General features: G+C 50.0%; 1 non-coding gene across 1 annotated transcript; it reads left to right on the top strand.

Moving 5' to 3' along the window:
• Positions 1 to 1160: 1160 nt before the first annotated feature.
• trnaq-uug (transfer RNA glutamine (anticodon UUG)) lies at positions 1161 to 1232 on the top strand. The gene has a single exon. It is a non-coding gene; the product is annotated as a tRNA-Gln (tRNA).
• Positions 1233 to 14366: the final 13134 nt, after the last annotated feature.

Here is a 14366-nt window from a genome sequence, read left to right as displayed (position 1 = left end):
CTCGACATCAAATGATAGTCTCAACCTCTTATTCCCAGTTCCAAATAAGAGGGGGAGAAAGATATGTGTTGTCCAGTGCTTCGTTTGACTTCACAGCAGAATGCTCAACATTTTCTTTGCAAGCTGCATTCGGCTGGCTTACTTGCTGAAATTGAAAGCAGTGCTTCTGGAAACGTAGGCATTGCACTTCATATTCTCGAAAAAAGTTAACAATTGCTCATCTTTCGTGCAGCAGTGCCTTGCAAAGATTATACTCATTTTACCTGGCAGGACTGCAATACAAGCTGCTATGAGCAGTGTGAAAAAGAAGCTGAGATTTGTGAACCGATAGCCATCAAGGCAGCTGTGTGATTTGCTCAGAACCGAAGCTTAGCAGAGGGGCAAGTGGGCAAGCTGAAGTTAAGGATGAGACCAGGCCGAGACAAAGTATCATGGTGGAGATGGTAATGTTGTTGATTTTGAGAAAAGAATCGAGGGCACTGCTCAGCAAAGGTTCCATGGTGTAATGGTAAGCACTCTGTGCTCTGAATCCAGCGATCCGAGTTCAAATCTCGGTGGAACCTGAATTCTTGTTGTCCCAGCTGCTGCAAATTTGGGACATACAAACTTGGCATCTGCATACCAACCACGGTAACGGGACCATTTGCTGCCTGGATCAATGACGGTTGATTTATTGTTCTCGACATCAGATGATAGGCTCAACCTCTCATTCCCAGTTCCAAATAAGCGGGGGAGAAAGATGTGTATTGTCCAGTGCTTCGTTTCACTGCACAGAAATTGCTCAACATTTTCTTTGCAAGCTGCATTCGGCTGGCATATTTGTTGAAATTGAAAGCAGTGCTTCTTGAAACGTAGACATTGCACTTCGTATTCTCGAAAAAAGTTGACAATTGCTTATCTATCGTGCAGCAGTGCCTTGCAAAGATTATTCACATTTTACCTGGCAGGACAGCAATACAAGATGCTATGAGCAGTGTGAAAAAGAAACAGAGATTTGTGAACCGATAGCCATCAAGGCAGCTGTGTGATTTACTCAGAACCGAGGCTTCGCAGAGGGGCAAGCTGAAGTTAAGGATGAGACCTGGCCGAGACAAAATATAATGGTGGAGACGGTAATGTTGTTGATTTTAAGAAAAGATTCAAATGAATTTATCAGCAAAGGTTCCATGGTGTAACGGTGAGCACTCTGGACTTTGAATCCAGCGATCCGAGTTTAAATCTCGGTGGAACCTGAATTCTTGTTGTCCCAGCTGCTGGAAATTTGGGACATACAAGCTTGGCATCTGCATACCAACCACGGTTACGGGACCGTTTGCTGCCTGAATCAATGACGGTTGATTTATTGTTCTCGACATCAGATGATAGGCTCAACCTCTCATTCCCAGTTCCAAATAAGCGGGGGAGAAAGATGTGCATTGTCCAGTGCTTCGTTTCACTGCACAGCAGATTGCTCAACATTTTCTTTGCAAGCTGCATTCGGCTGGCATTCTTGTTGAAATTGAAAGCAGTGCTTCTTGAAACGTAGACATTGCACTTCGTATTCTCGAAAAAAGTTAACAATTGCTTATCTATCGTGCAGCAGTGCCTTGCAAAGATTATACACATTTTACCTGGCAGGACTGCAATGCAAGCTGCCATGAGCAGTGTGAAAAAGAAGCTGAGATTTGTGAACCGATAGCCATCAAGGCAGCTGTTTGATTTGCTCAGAACCGAAGCTTAGCAGAGGGGCAAGTGGGCAAGCTGAAGTTAAGGATGAGACCAGGCCGAGACAAAGTATAATGGTGGAGATGGTAATGTTAAATAACAACAGAAAATGCTGGAAAAACTCAGCAGGTCAGGCAACATCCGTGGAGAGAAATTTGAGTTCACGTTTTGGGTTTGACCCTTCTTCAAAACTGGAGAGAAAAGGAACTAGATCGAAGGCAGGGCTGCGATCGGACAAAAGAATAAAAGAACCAGAAGAACCAAAAGGAGGAACAGCACCTCATCTTCCGATTAGGCACTCTGCAGCCTTCCGGTCTCAATATCGAGTTCAACAATTTCAGATCATAACCTCGGCCCCTATTTCATTTTTACTTATATTTTTCCACTCCTTTCCTCCCCCCCCTTTCCTTTTGTTTCTCTCTCACACCTGGCAGCTATCATTTGCCCTGCCAGTACACTTTACACCTAATCCCAGCCTATTACCATCTCGTCTAGCTTCTAATCTCTTTTACTTCTTTTGCTTCTTTTATTCTTTTGTCCGATCGCAGCCCTGCCTTCGATCTAGTTCCTTTTCTCTCCAGTTTTGAAGAAGGGTCAAACCCGAAAAGTCAACTCAAATTTCTCTCCACGGATGTTGCCTGACCTGCTGAGTTTTTCCAGCATTTTCTGTTGTTATTTCGGATTTCCAACATCTGCAGTATTTTGCTATCGAGATGGTAATGTTGTTGATTTTGAGAAAAGAATCGAGGGAATTGCTCAGCAAAGGTTCCATGGTGTAATGGTAAGCACTCTTGGCTCTGAATCCAGCGAGCCGAGTTCAAATCTCGGTGGAACCTGAATTCTTGTTGTCCCAGCTGCTGGAAATTTGTGACACACAAACTTGGCATCTGCATACCAACCATGTTTACGGGACCGTTTGCTGCCTGAATCTTGACGGTTGATTTATTGTTCTCGACATCAGATGATAGGCTTAACCTCTTATTCCCAGTTCCAAATAAGCGGGGGAGAAAAATGTGTGTTGTCCAGTGCTTCGTTTGACTGCACAGCAGAATGCTCAACATTTTCTTTGCAAGCTGCATTCGGCTGGCATACTTGTTGAAATTGAAAGCAGTGCTTCTTGAAACGTAGGCATTGCACTTCATATTCTCGAAAAAAGTTAACAATTGCTCATCTTTCGTGCAGCAGTGCCTTGCAAAGATTATACTCATTTTACCTGGCAGGACTGCAATACAAGATGCTATGAGCAGTGTGAAAAAGAAACAGAGATTTGTGAACCGATAGCCATCAAGGCAGCTGTGTGATTTACTCAGAACCGAAGCTTAGCAGAGGGGCAAGTGGGCAAGCTGAAGTTAAGGATGAGACCAGGCGAAGACAAAGTATAATGGTGGAGACGGTAATGTTGTTGATTTCGAGCAAAGAATCTAATGAACATTTCAGCAACGGTTACATGGTGTAATGGTGAGCACTCTGGATTTTAAATCCAGTGATCCGTGTTCAAATCTCGGTGGGATCTGAATTCTTGTTGTCCCAGCTGCTGGAAATTTAGGGCATACATGCTTGGCATCTGCATACCAACCACGGTTACTGGGCTTTTGCTGCCTTAATCAATGACGGTTGATTTATTGTTCTTGACATCAGATGATAGGCTGAACCTCTCATTCCCAGTTCCAAATGAGCGGAGCAGAAAGATGTGTGTTTTTCAGTGCTTCATTTGATTCCACAGCAGATTGCTCAACATTTTCTTTGCAAGCTGCATTCGGCTGGCATACTTGTTGAAATTGAAAGCAGAGCTTCTTGAAACGTAGGCATTGCACTTCGTATTCTCGAAAAAAGTTAACAATTGCTTTTCTTTAGTGCAGCAGTGCCTTGCAAGGTTTATACACATTTTATCAGGCAGGACTGTAATACAAGCTGCTCTGAGCAGTGTGAGAAAGAAGCAGCGTTTTGAGAACCAAGATCCATCAAGGCGGCTGTGTGATATGCTCAGAACCGAGGCTTAGCAGAGGGGCAAGTGGGCAAGCTGAAGTTAAGGATGAGACCAGGCCGAGACAAAGTTGAATGGTGGAGGCGTTAATGTTGTTGATTTTGAGAAAAGAGCTAAGGAAATCTTCAGCAACGGTTCCATGGTGTAATGGTTAGCACTCTGGACTCTGAATCCAGCAATCAGTGTTCAAATCTCGGTGGAACCTGAATTCTTGTTGTCCCAGTTGCTGGAAATTTCGGACATACAGGGTGAAGGCATCTGTGTACCAACCACGGTTGCTGGACCGTTTGCTGCCTGAATCAATGACAGTTGATTTATTGTTCTCTGTTGTGTATGTACCTTTAAGGGAATAACTGGTCTTAGACTGCAGTACTGGCAGTGACCACCCCTGCATAAAAGGCCCTAGCAGGCTTCTGCAGTTTCAGTTTCAAGCTGCCTCTTGTTCAGTAAAGTACCATGTTAAACTGTTCTCCCGAAGTGCGTGTATTATTGAGGTGCAGACTTTACAGTGGCGACGAGTAAGTTCGAACTCACCTGCAGTGTGGCATCATCTCACGGGGATCTCACCTGAAAGGAAGGTCCTGGAAGGTCGTAGTCTGAGCAACGGGCGCCGACCGAGGGCAACCGCCCAAAGAATCCAGCGGTGTTTGGAGAATTGCGGGAGAGACTGTGGTTCCAGCGAATCGTGCTGGAAGCAGGTAGCGCGCTGACCCTTCCGGCCGTCTGGTGGGCTCAAGCTCGATTGAGAGGCTCTGCAAATCGGGCAATTCAAACAGCCCCAAAACGCACTGTTCCCTGACTGGGATTCGAACCCGGGCTGCGGCGATGAGAGCGCCGAATCCTAACCAGTAGACCACCAGGGAAGCTGCAGCAAGCACAGCAATGCAGTTGTTCCTGCCTGCTCCTTTGCAATTCAGATCCTTTCGCGACAGGCAAACTGTTCGGACAAAATGACATTTTTTAGACGAGCACACAAAAGACGTGTTTGCGAAAGCACGGCACCAATTGCGGGTAGGCATCCACTTGAAATCGATTTCCTCCTGTGTTTTTCTCTGGATGTTGTCTCTCTCGGTGCTGGGCGAACAATTCATTGATGCATTTCTCCTGAACTGAAGCCTTTTGCCCATCCCGCGGGGTCAGAGCCGCTCTGTCTGTCTCTTACCTGCTTGTGACCATTATCGGGAACAGGCCTCCTGTTCAACTTTCATCAGCAAACCCAGAAAGACAAATAAACAGAAAGATGTGTCTCTCAGCCCCGGTGGCAAAGGTGCAGTGGATGTTAATCCAAATAAATCCCCCGTGAGATTCTGTCTGCATTAGCTTCCTTCTAAAGTTTGTATTTTATATTTTCGGAAAGACCATAAAATTAGGCTGTTGGCCCGTACGGGGATCGGACCCGCGCCCTTGGCGTTATTCACCCCCCCATGCTCAGTGCTCAGCAGAGTCGGCAGCACGAAGTTGGCAAACTGCCTGCAGTCCTCCGAACGGGCCTGTGTTGCGAGCCCATTCCGATCCCCGCACCCATTCTCGGGGAAAGGAATTTCTCGGCCTATCTCCTATTGATAAACTCACGGTCTGCTCGAGCACAGAGCTCTCAGCCGTAACTCACTGATCTTCACAAGAGTTGATTGTGTTTTGTAAATCTCTCACTTGCGCTCCTCGCGGTCAAACACAAAGTTTACCTGCTGTGTTTTCCAGCAGCCAGTAAGTTGATTTGAAAAGGCCATTGTGACAGGGTTTGGGCACTGAATCCAGTCATAGATCGGGTTGTGATGCCTTGTGGCTCAAGCGGTCACCTGACCTGTCAGCTGATGACCTCACTGCTGATGATGACTGATGTGCCTGAATAATCCCGAGACTCGATGTTAGCGAAACAAAACAAGGCTTTTATTAACTTAGAAGATAACACGCAGTGGAGAGAGGTATCTTCCCTGGAGTTCTGCAGTACTGGCTGTGAGACCAGACTGAGCTGGCTTACATCGAGGCCAGGTATGGGCGGAGCCCTACACACAACACATTCCATACATTCCAATACACAATACAATGGTGAGGAGAAACCTGAAACCAACCACAGTCACAGGCAATACAATGGTAAGGGGGAACCTGAAACCAACCACAGTCACAGGCAGTGATGAATGGAATATTTAATCACATTCACCCCTTCTATAGATTTAGTCTGTTCGGGGGTTTGGTAATCCTCTGCGACCGACGTGGCTGTTGTGGTGTCGCGGGTGTCGGCTGGGTGTCCCCGGTGGCCTCCTGGGTCTCTGCCGGGGGTGCCACCAGGGTTGTTGAAGGGGTAGTTGGTGGGGGTGCCGTTGGTCGATGTTCTTCCGGGGGTGATGAAAGAGTAGTGGGTGGGTAAGAGTTGCTGTGGTCGTTGTTGCTGCTATTGCCGTGGTTGTTGTCGTCACCGGCTGGGGCGACATCTTTTATTGACACGGTGTCCTCCCTTCCGTCGGCGTGCCGGACATACGCGTATTGGGGGTTGGTGTGGAGTAGGTGCACTGGCTCCACGAGAGGGTCCGTCTTATGGCCCCTCACATGCCTTCGCACGAATACCGGACCCGGGGTGGAGAGCCATGACGGCATGGATACGCCTGAGGTGGATTTCCGGGGGAAGCTAAACATTCGTTCATGAGGCGTGGCATTAGTGGCAGTACACAATAGCGACCGTATCGAATGGAGCACATCTGAGAGGACTTCCTGCCAGCGGGAGATAGGGAGGCCCTTGGTCCTTAGAGCTAGAGTGACTGCTTTCCATACTGTCCCGTTCTCTCGCTCCACTTGACCATTACCCCGGGGGTTGTAGCTGGTGGTACGGCTCGTGGCGATACCCCTGGACAGCATGTACTGGCGTAGCTCTTCACTCATGAAGGACACCCCCCTATCCGTGTGGATGTAGCTCGGCATACCGAACAGGCAGAACAGGCTGTTGAGGCATTTAATGACCGTGGCGCTGGTCATGTCTGGGCAGGGGAAGGCGAATGGGAACCGGGAGTATTCGTCCACAATGTTCAGGAAGTAAACATTGCGGTCGACGGACGGGAGGGGGCCCTTGAAATCTAAGCTGAGCCGCTCAAAGGGCCGTGTAGCTTTGATTAAGTGGGCTCTATCAGGGTGGTAGAACCGAGGCTTGCACTCAGCGCAAGTGCGGCAGTTCCTGGTCAGAGACCGAACTTCCTCAATCGAGTAGGGTAAGTTGCGGGACTTTATGAAGTGGAACAGCCGCGTGACCCCTGGGTGGCAGAGGTCGTTGTGGAGGGTCTGTAGCCGATCCCCGGTGGCGCTGGCACAGGCACAATCCCTCGTGAGAGGGCATCTGGGGATTCGTTAAGGGCCCCTGGCCGGTTAATGATGTCATACTCGAAGGTGGAGAGCTCGATCCTCCACCTAAGAATCTTATCATTTTTGATCTTCCCCCTCTGTTTGTTATTGAACATAAACGCTACCGACCGCTGGTCGGTAAGTAGGGTGAAGCGTTTGCCGGCTAGGTAGTGGCGCCAGTGGCGCACTGCCTCCACGATGGCTTGGGCCTCCTTTTCCACGGAGGAGTGTCTGATCTCGGGCCCTTGGAGGGTCCTCGAGAAGAAAGCTACGGGCCGCCCCGCCTGGTTGAGGGTGGCCGCCAAGGCAAAGTCAGACGCATCACTTTCCACTTGAAATGGAGTGTTCTCATCCACTGCCTGTAGCGTGGCCCGCTCAATATCCTGCTTAATGCTTTTGAAGGCGGCGTGGGCCTCAGCAGAGAGCGGAAAAGAGGATGCTTTCAAGAGGGGGCGGGCTTTGTCGGAGTAGTTGGGGACCCATTGGGAATAATAAGAAAATAACCCCAGCCACCTTTTCAGGGCTTTGGGAGTGTTGGGCAGGGGCAGCTCCCGTAGGGGGCGCAATCGGTCGGGGTCTGGTCCGATTTCCCCATTCTCCACCACGCTGCCTAGTATGCAGAGGCGCGTGGTATTGAAAACGCACTTGTCCTCGTTGTAGGTGAAGTTGAGTTTTTGTGCGGTTTTCAGGAACCTCTCGAGGTTCGAGTCGTGATCCTGCTGGTTGTGACCGCAGATGGTGACGTTGTCGAGGTAGGGGAAGGTTGCCTGCAAGTGGTGGTCATCGACCATGCGATCCATCTCCCTCTGGTAGACCGAGACCCCATTCGTCACCCCAAAGGGGACTCTGAGGAATTGGTAGAGGCGTCCGTTTGCCTCGAAGGCGGTGTACGGGCGGATCTCTGGTCTGATAGGGAGCTGCTGGTACGCTGACTTGAGGTCGATGGTGGAGAACACCCGGTATTGGGCGATTTGGTTCACCATTTCTGATATGCGGGGTAGCGGGTAGGCGTCTAGTTGGGTGTACCTGTTGATCGTTTGGCTATAGTCGATCACCATCCATTTCTTCTCGCTACCCCTTACCACCACCACTTGGGTGCGCCACGGGCTATTGCTGCATTCAATAATGCGCTCTTTCAGGAGCCTGTCTAGCTCGGTTGCGATAAACCGCCTGTCCTCCCAGCTGTACCTCCTGCTTTTGGTCGCTATTGGCCGGCAGTTAGGGGTGAGGTTCGCGAATAGCGAAGGCGGCTTTACCTTCAGGGTAGCCAGGCCGCACACTGTGAGGGGCGGCTGGGACCCACCGTACTTGAGCGTGATGCTTTGGTGGTTGCACTGGAAATCCAGGCCCAAGATCACGCTCGCGCATAGATTCTTCATGATTAATACTTTAAAATTATCGTATACAGTCCCGTTAATGGACAATTGTACTGTGCAGTAACCCAGAATGGTCGATGTCTGGGTTTTATCAGCCATAGAGATGGTACCCCGAGTAGGGACCACCTTTAGGGAGAGTTGTCGTGCCAGTTCCGGGTGGATAAAACTCTCCGTGCTTCCACTGTCAATTAAACATTTAACCCCGCACCCGTTTACCTCGATGTCCACCATTGATTTGGATAGCGGGTGAGGCCTGGTCTGGTCCACTGTGACCGATGCCACTGTAGGGCCCTGATCGAGACAAGATGGCGTCCGCGCTGTCTGCTCACAAGATGGCGACCCCACGAGGTCGGGCAAGATGGCGTCCAAGATGGCCTCTCCCACGGCGCACACGCGGCGGTGGCGGGTTTTGGTTTTCCAGCGGGGTTCCCTCTGCACACCTTCCCAAAGTGCCCCTTCTTACCGCACTAAAAGCAGGTGGTGCCTTTCGCCGGGCACAGGTTTCTGGTGTGCTTTGGCTGCCCGCAGAAGTAGCAGTTGGGTCCCCGACGCGTCGCGGCTGTCGTAGGGCTTCTGCGGGGGAGAGCGGGGCCCCGACGGTGTCGGGCTGCCGGGCGGGGAAGATGCCTTCCAAGATGGCGGTGCCCTTGGTGCACACGTGGCGGCGTGGACGGCACGGGCTGAAGAGTAGGCGTCCGAGTTTCTCTGGGCCACATCCAGTGATCGCGCGGTGTCCGCAGCCTGTTTCAGGTCCAATCCCGTTTTTTCCAGCAGTCTTTGCCGGATGTAAGTGGAGCTGAGGCCTGTGATAAAGGCATCGCGAACAAGCTCGTCCGTGTACACTGCGGCTTTTACATCTCGGCACTTCCAGTCTTTGCCAAGCATTTTCAGGGTGCCGAGGAACTCCTCCACCGATTCCCCAGGTTGCTGTGCGCGAGTGGCGAGCAGATGCCCAGCATACACCTCATTCGTAGGCTGCTGGTAATGCGCCTTTAAGATGTCGCAGGCGGCCAGTTACGTGTCGGCGTCTTGGATGAGGGGGTAAACCCGGTGGCTTACCCAATTCCGCAGAATTCCGAGTTTCATACTCGCAGCGTCCGTAGCGTCTTTGACGGCTGCGGAATTGTCCAGGAAGAATTCCATACACATAAACCAGTGTCCGAAGCGTGCTGATGCGTCCGGAGCATGCTGATCCAAATCCAAACGTTCGGGTTTCAGGAGTTGATCCATTGTGTTGAAAAATAAGTTAATAAAATTGATGTGCCTCAATAATCCCGAGACTCCATGTTAGCGAAACAAAACAAGGCTTTTATTAACTTAGAAGATAACACGCAGTGGAGAGAGGTATCTTCCCTGGAGGTCTGCAGTACTGGCTGTGAGGCCAGACTGAGCTGGCTTACATAGAGGCCAGGTATGGGTGGAGCCCTACACACAACACATTCAATACATTCCAATACACAATACAATGGTGAGGAGAAACCTGAAACCAACCACAGTCACAGGCAATACAATGGTAAGGGGGAACCTGAAACCAATCACAGTCACAGGCAGTGATGAATGGAATATTTCATCACAATGACCTCATAATTAACCCCATCGTACAGCTGTGGGTTGATGTTTAAATTGATGTAAAAATATTTCCCTGAAAGCCAATCAAATCTAATCGACATAAACTAGTTGATGTTATGAATTTGTGCTCCCAGTGGGAATTCCTGCAGAGTCTGCTGGTGTTCCTCTCCCCAATTACCCACAGGAAGCTTTGTGTTCAGAGTCTGTACTCATTACATCGACATTACACAGTATTATTACACGGCCACATCTAAAACTGGACACATTAATAGGGAGACAACAGTGTGAATCGTAGGGTGGGAGAGGGGTGGAGCGAGGAAGAGAGAGAAAGAGAGGGAGGGGGAGGGAGAGAAAGAGAGGGAGTGGGGAGGGAGAGAGAGGGGGAGGGAGAGAGAGCGGGGAGGGAGAGAGAGAGAGGATGAGCGAGAGAACGGAGGTAGAGAGAGAACGGGTTCGGGAGAGAGGGCGGGAGAGGGAGGGGGCGGGAGAGAGAGGGGGCGGGAGAGAGAGGGGGCGGGAGAGAGAGGGGGGCGGGAGAGAGAGGGGGCGGGAAAGAGAGGGGAGGGAGAGAGAGAGGGCGAAGAGAGAGTGAGAGGGGGTGAGATGGTGATAAACGTGGTGGTAAACGCTTCAGCCGTGTTTTTGCACTCACGTGCTGGGCTCCGCCATCATTGAGGATGGGGATATTCATGGTGCCTCCTCCTCCCGTTAGTTGTTTAATTGTCCACCACCATTCACGACTGAATGTGGCAGGACTGCAGAGCTTTGATCTGATCCATTGATTGTGGGATCACTTCACCCTGTCTAAAGCATGCTGCTTCCGCTTTTTAGCACTTCATTTTTGGTATGCCTGCTGCTACTCCTGGCATGGTTTTCTGCACTCCTTATTGAACCAGGCCAGGCCTTGGTGGTACAGATTGTGGTTGAATACTATTCTGCTGTTGCTGATGGCCCACAGCGCCGCATGGATGCCCAGTTTTGAGCTGCTAGATCTGTTCTGAATCTGTCCCATTTAGCACGGTGGTAGTGCCACACAACATGATGGAGGGTGTTCTTGGTGTGAAGACGGGCCTTCGTCTCCTCAGTGACTGTGCGGTGGTCGCTGCTGCCAATGCTGTCATGGAAAGATCCATCTGCGACAGGTAGATTGGTGAGGACGAGGTCAAGTAGGTTTTTCCCTCATTTTGGTTCTCTCACCACCTGCCGGAGGCCCAGACTGGCAGATATGTCTTTCCGGACTCAGCCAGCTCGGTCAGTAGTGGTGCTACCGAACCACTCATGGTGATGGACATTGAAGTCCCCCACCCAGAGTACATTCTGTGCCCTTGTTACTCTCAGTGCTTCTTCCAAGTGGTGTTCAACATGGAGGAGCACTGATTCATCAGCTGAGGGTGGGAGGGAGGTGGTAATCAGCAGGAGGTTTCCTTGCCCATGCTTGACCTGAAGCAACGAGAATTTTATGGGGTCCGGAGTCAATGTTGAGGACTCCCAGGGCCACTCCCTCCCGACTGTATACCACAGTGCCGCCACCCCTGGTGGGTCTGTCCTGCCGGTGGGACAGGACATACCCAGGGATAGTGATGGAGGAGTTTGGGGCATTGGCTGAAAGGTAAGATTCTGTGACTATGACTATGTCAGGCTGTTGCTTGACTAGTCTGTGTTACAGCTCTCCCAATTCTGGCACAATTGCCCAGATGTTGGTGAGGAGGACTTTGCAGGGTCGACGGGGCTGGGTGTGCCGTTGCCGTGTTCTTAGCTGGTGCCGAGTTCGATGCCGGGTGGTCCCTCCGGATGGAGCAAGTTTAAAACACACGAGAGAAAGACACACACTGAAAGAGACAGACTTTTATCACAGCAGGGGGGAGTGTGAAGCAGGAATTTCGACTGCTCGTGTGGAGAAGAGACAAACGTTGTCTTTGCAATAAAGGTTGGAAGCGATCAAACATCCAAGGCTTCCCGAACAAATGAGAACCACTGTATCATCAGGATACACACAGGGAGGGAGTGATGGTTTATGATTCCCACACGTGTCCCAATATGAAAAATATAAGAATACAGCAATCTGAAGCTCAGAGTAATAAAAAAAGGGGAACTCTTCAAATCGACTCTTTGAGGAGCAAAGCCGGTATCTCTGGGGTGTGTGAGTTTTATTGGTACCGATATCACATATACACTGCATGGAAGGGGTTATATTTCAGTATCTGATTGATTATAACTTTATTGAACGAAGTCAAAGGTTTTTTCACTGTTTCCCTTCACCTCGAACTTGTATTGGAGATAAAGGATGTTTGACAATATCCTGTAATACATCCACACGGGAGATAGGAATATATGACAATCTCCTACAGCCAAGGACAAAGTGACTGAGCACGGAGAGAAATGTGAGTTGATTAGAGAGAGGCAATATGGATGTGTAGAGGGCAGGTCATGTCTAACGAACCTCATTGAACTTTGAGGAATTAGCTGAAGTAGTAGACAGAGGAATGTCTGTGGATATGTTGTATATGGACTTCCAGAATGGATTCAATGAGGTTCCGTATAAGAGACTGTTAGCTAAAATTAAAGGTCATGGAATTGAAGGCAAATTATTGGGCTCGTTAGGAGATTGGTTAGGCGGTGGGAGACAGAGAGTAGGGACAGTGGAAATGTACTCGAATTGGAAGGAAGTGACTTGTGGTGTCCACAAGAATCTGTGCTGGGGGGTCAACTATTCACTATATTTATTAATGACAGGGATAACATAATAGCGAGCCATATATCCAGGTTTGCCGATGACACAAAGATAGGTGGCACAGTAAGTAGTGTAGAGGGGAGCATAAAATTACAAAGAGACATTGATAGATTAACTGAGTGGGCAAAACTGTGGCAGCTGGATTTCAACAGTTAAATGTGAGGTCATCCATTCTGGACCAAAGAAAGACAGATGTGAGTATTGTTTAAATGTTGGAAAGCTGGGAACAGTGAAGGTCCAAAGACATTTAGGGGTTTGTGTAAAGAGATCACTAAAATATAGTGATCAGGTACAAAAAATAATCAACAAAGCCAATGGAATGTGAGCCTTTGCCTAGAAATTGGGTTGTGGCGCCAAAGTGGCGCAAAAGTCGCCTGAGCGCAGGATTTCGCGCAGCAATCGGAGTAATACCGATCGCCAGAAATTCAGTTTCAGTGCCCCTCGAGGGACACGGGGCGAGACTCGAGTCGCTCCGCGTCCCTCTTAGGGTGCTGAAACTGATTATCGCAGCGCAACGTGCCGCAGCGCCACACACTGCGGCACAGCACGCTGCGGTACTGCAGGCCTTCCTCCCACTGTTAAGGGGGAGGTGCCTGCAACAGCGCGAACACCAATCGCGAGTGCTGGGAAATGAGCCCGGCACCAAGGAGAAGTGCCGGGCTCTCGGGAAACAGCCGGCATGCCGCGGGGGGTGGGGTTAGGAGGCCGGGGACGGAGGTGCTGACAGGCGGCCGCCCCGCACCTCCACCTTAACTTGCGCCACTGCCGGCACAGTAAGGCCCCGTGAACCGGGCGAGGGTAGCGAACGGCGCAACTGCACTGTTCGCTACCAAATATCGCGAACGGGGCACGAATGGGGCGCTGCGCACACCGATGACGTCATTGGTGGCGGTGCAGCGCAACAGGCTAACGCCACCACTAGCGCCCCTCCTGAATATCGCGGGAGGTGCAGCCAGTGGCGCTACAGCCACTGCCTGCCTCTTTAGGTGCTAACAGGTGGCGCTACTCACCCAATTACTCCCCCTTTATATCGAGAGGGCCAGAATACAAGGGGGATTGCTAGAGCTATACAAAGCCCTGGTTAGATCTCATCTGGAGCACTGTGTACTGTTCTGGGCACTGCACCTGGTAAAGGATATCCTGGACTTGGGAGCATGTTAACTGGGACCAAGGGTTAAAGTATGAGGTGAGATTACATAAACCTGGCTTCTGTTCCTGGAATATAGAAGGTTAAGGGGTGAGTTGATTGAGGTGTCCAGGATTTTGAAAGGAATTGATAGGATAGAGAAAAACTATTTCCACTGGTGGAGGAGTCTCGAACAACGGGTAATAACCTTAAAATCAGAGCCAGGCCATTCAGGAGAGAATTTAGGAAACACTTCTTCACACAAAGGGTGGTAGAAGTGTGGAACCCTCTCCCACAAAAAGCAGTAGAAGTCAGCGCAAATAATAATTTCATATCTGAGTTCGATAGATTTATCATCGCCAAGGGTATTAAGGGATCTGGAGCTAAGTCGGGTGGATGGAGTTAGGACACAGATCAGCCACGATCTCATTGAATGGAGGGACAGGCTCGATGGGCTGAAGGGCCTCTTCCTGTTTCTATGTCCTGTGCTTCTCATATCCCACATCAGGGCAATAGGGATATATGACAATATCCTCCAATACCTCAATA

Source organism: Somniosus microcephalus, unplaced genomic scaffold (genome assembly GCF_052327205.1).
Source record: "Somniosus microcephalus isolate GS21.2 unplaced genomic scaffold, FLI_Smic_1.0 unresolved_chr4, whole genome shotgun sequence".
NCBI classification, from domain to species: Eukaryota; Metazoa; Chordata; class Chondrichthyes; order Squaliformes; family Somniosidae; genus Somniosus; species Somniosus microcephalus.
The sequence above is the reverse complement of the archived record's forward strand: the minus strand, read 5'-3'. Positions and strand labels throughout refer to the sequence as shown.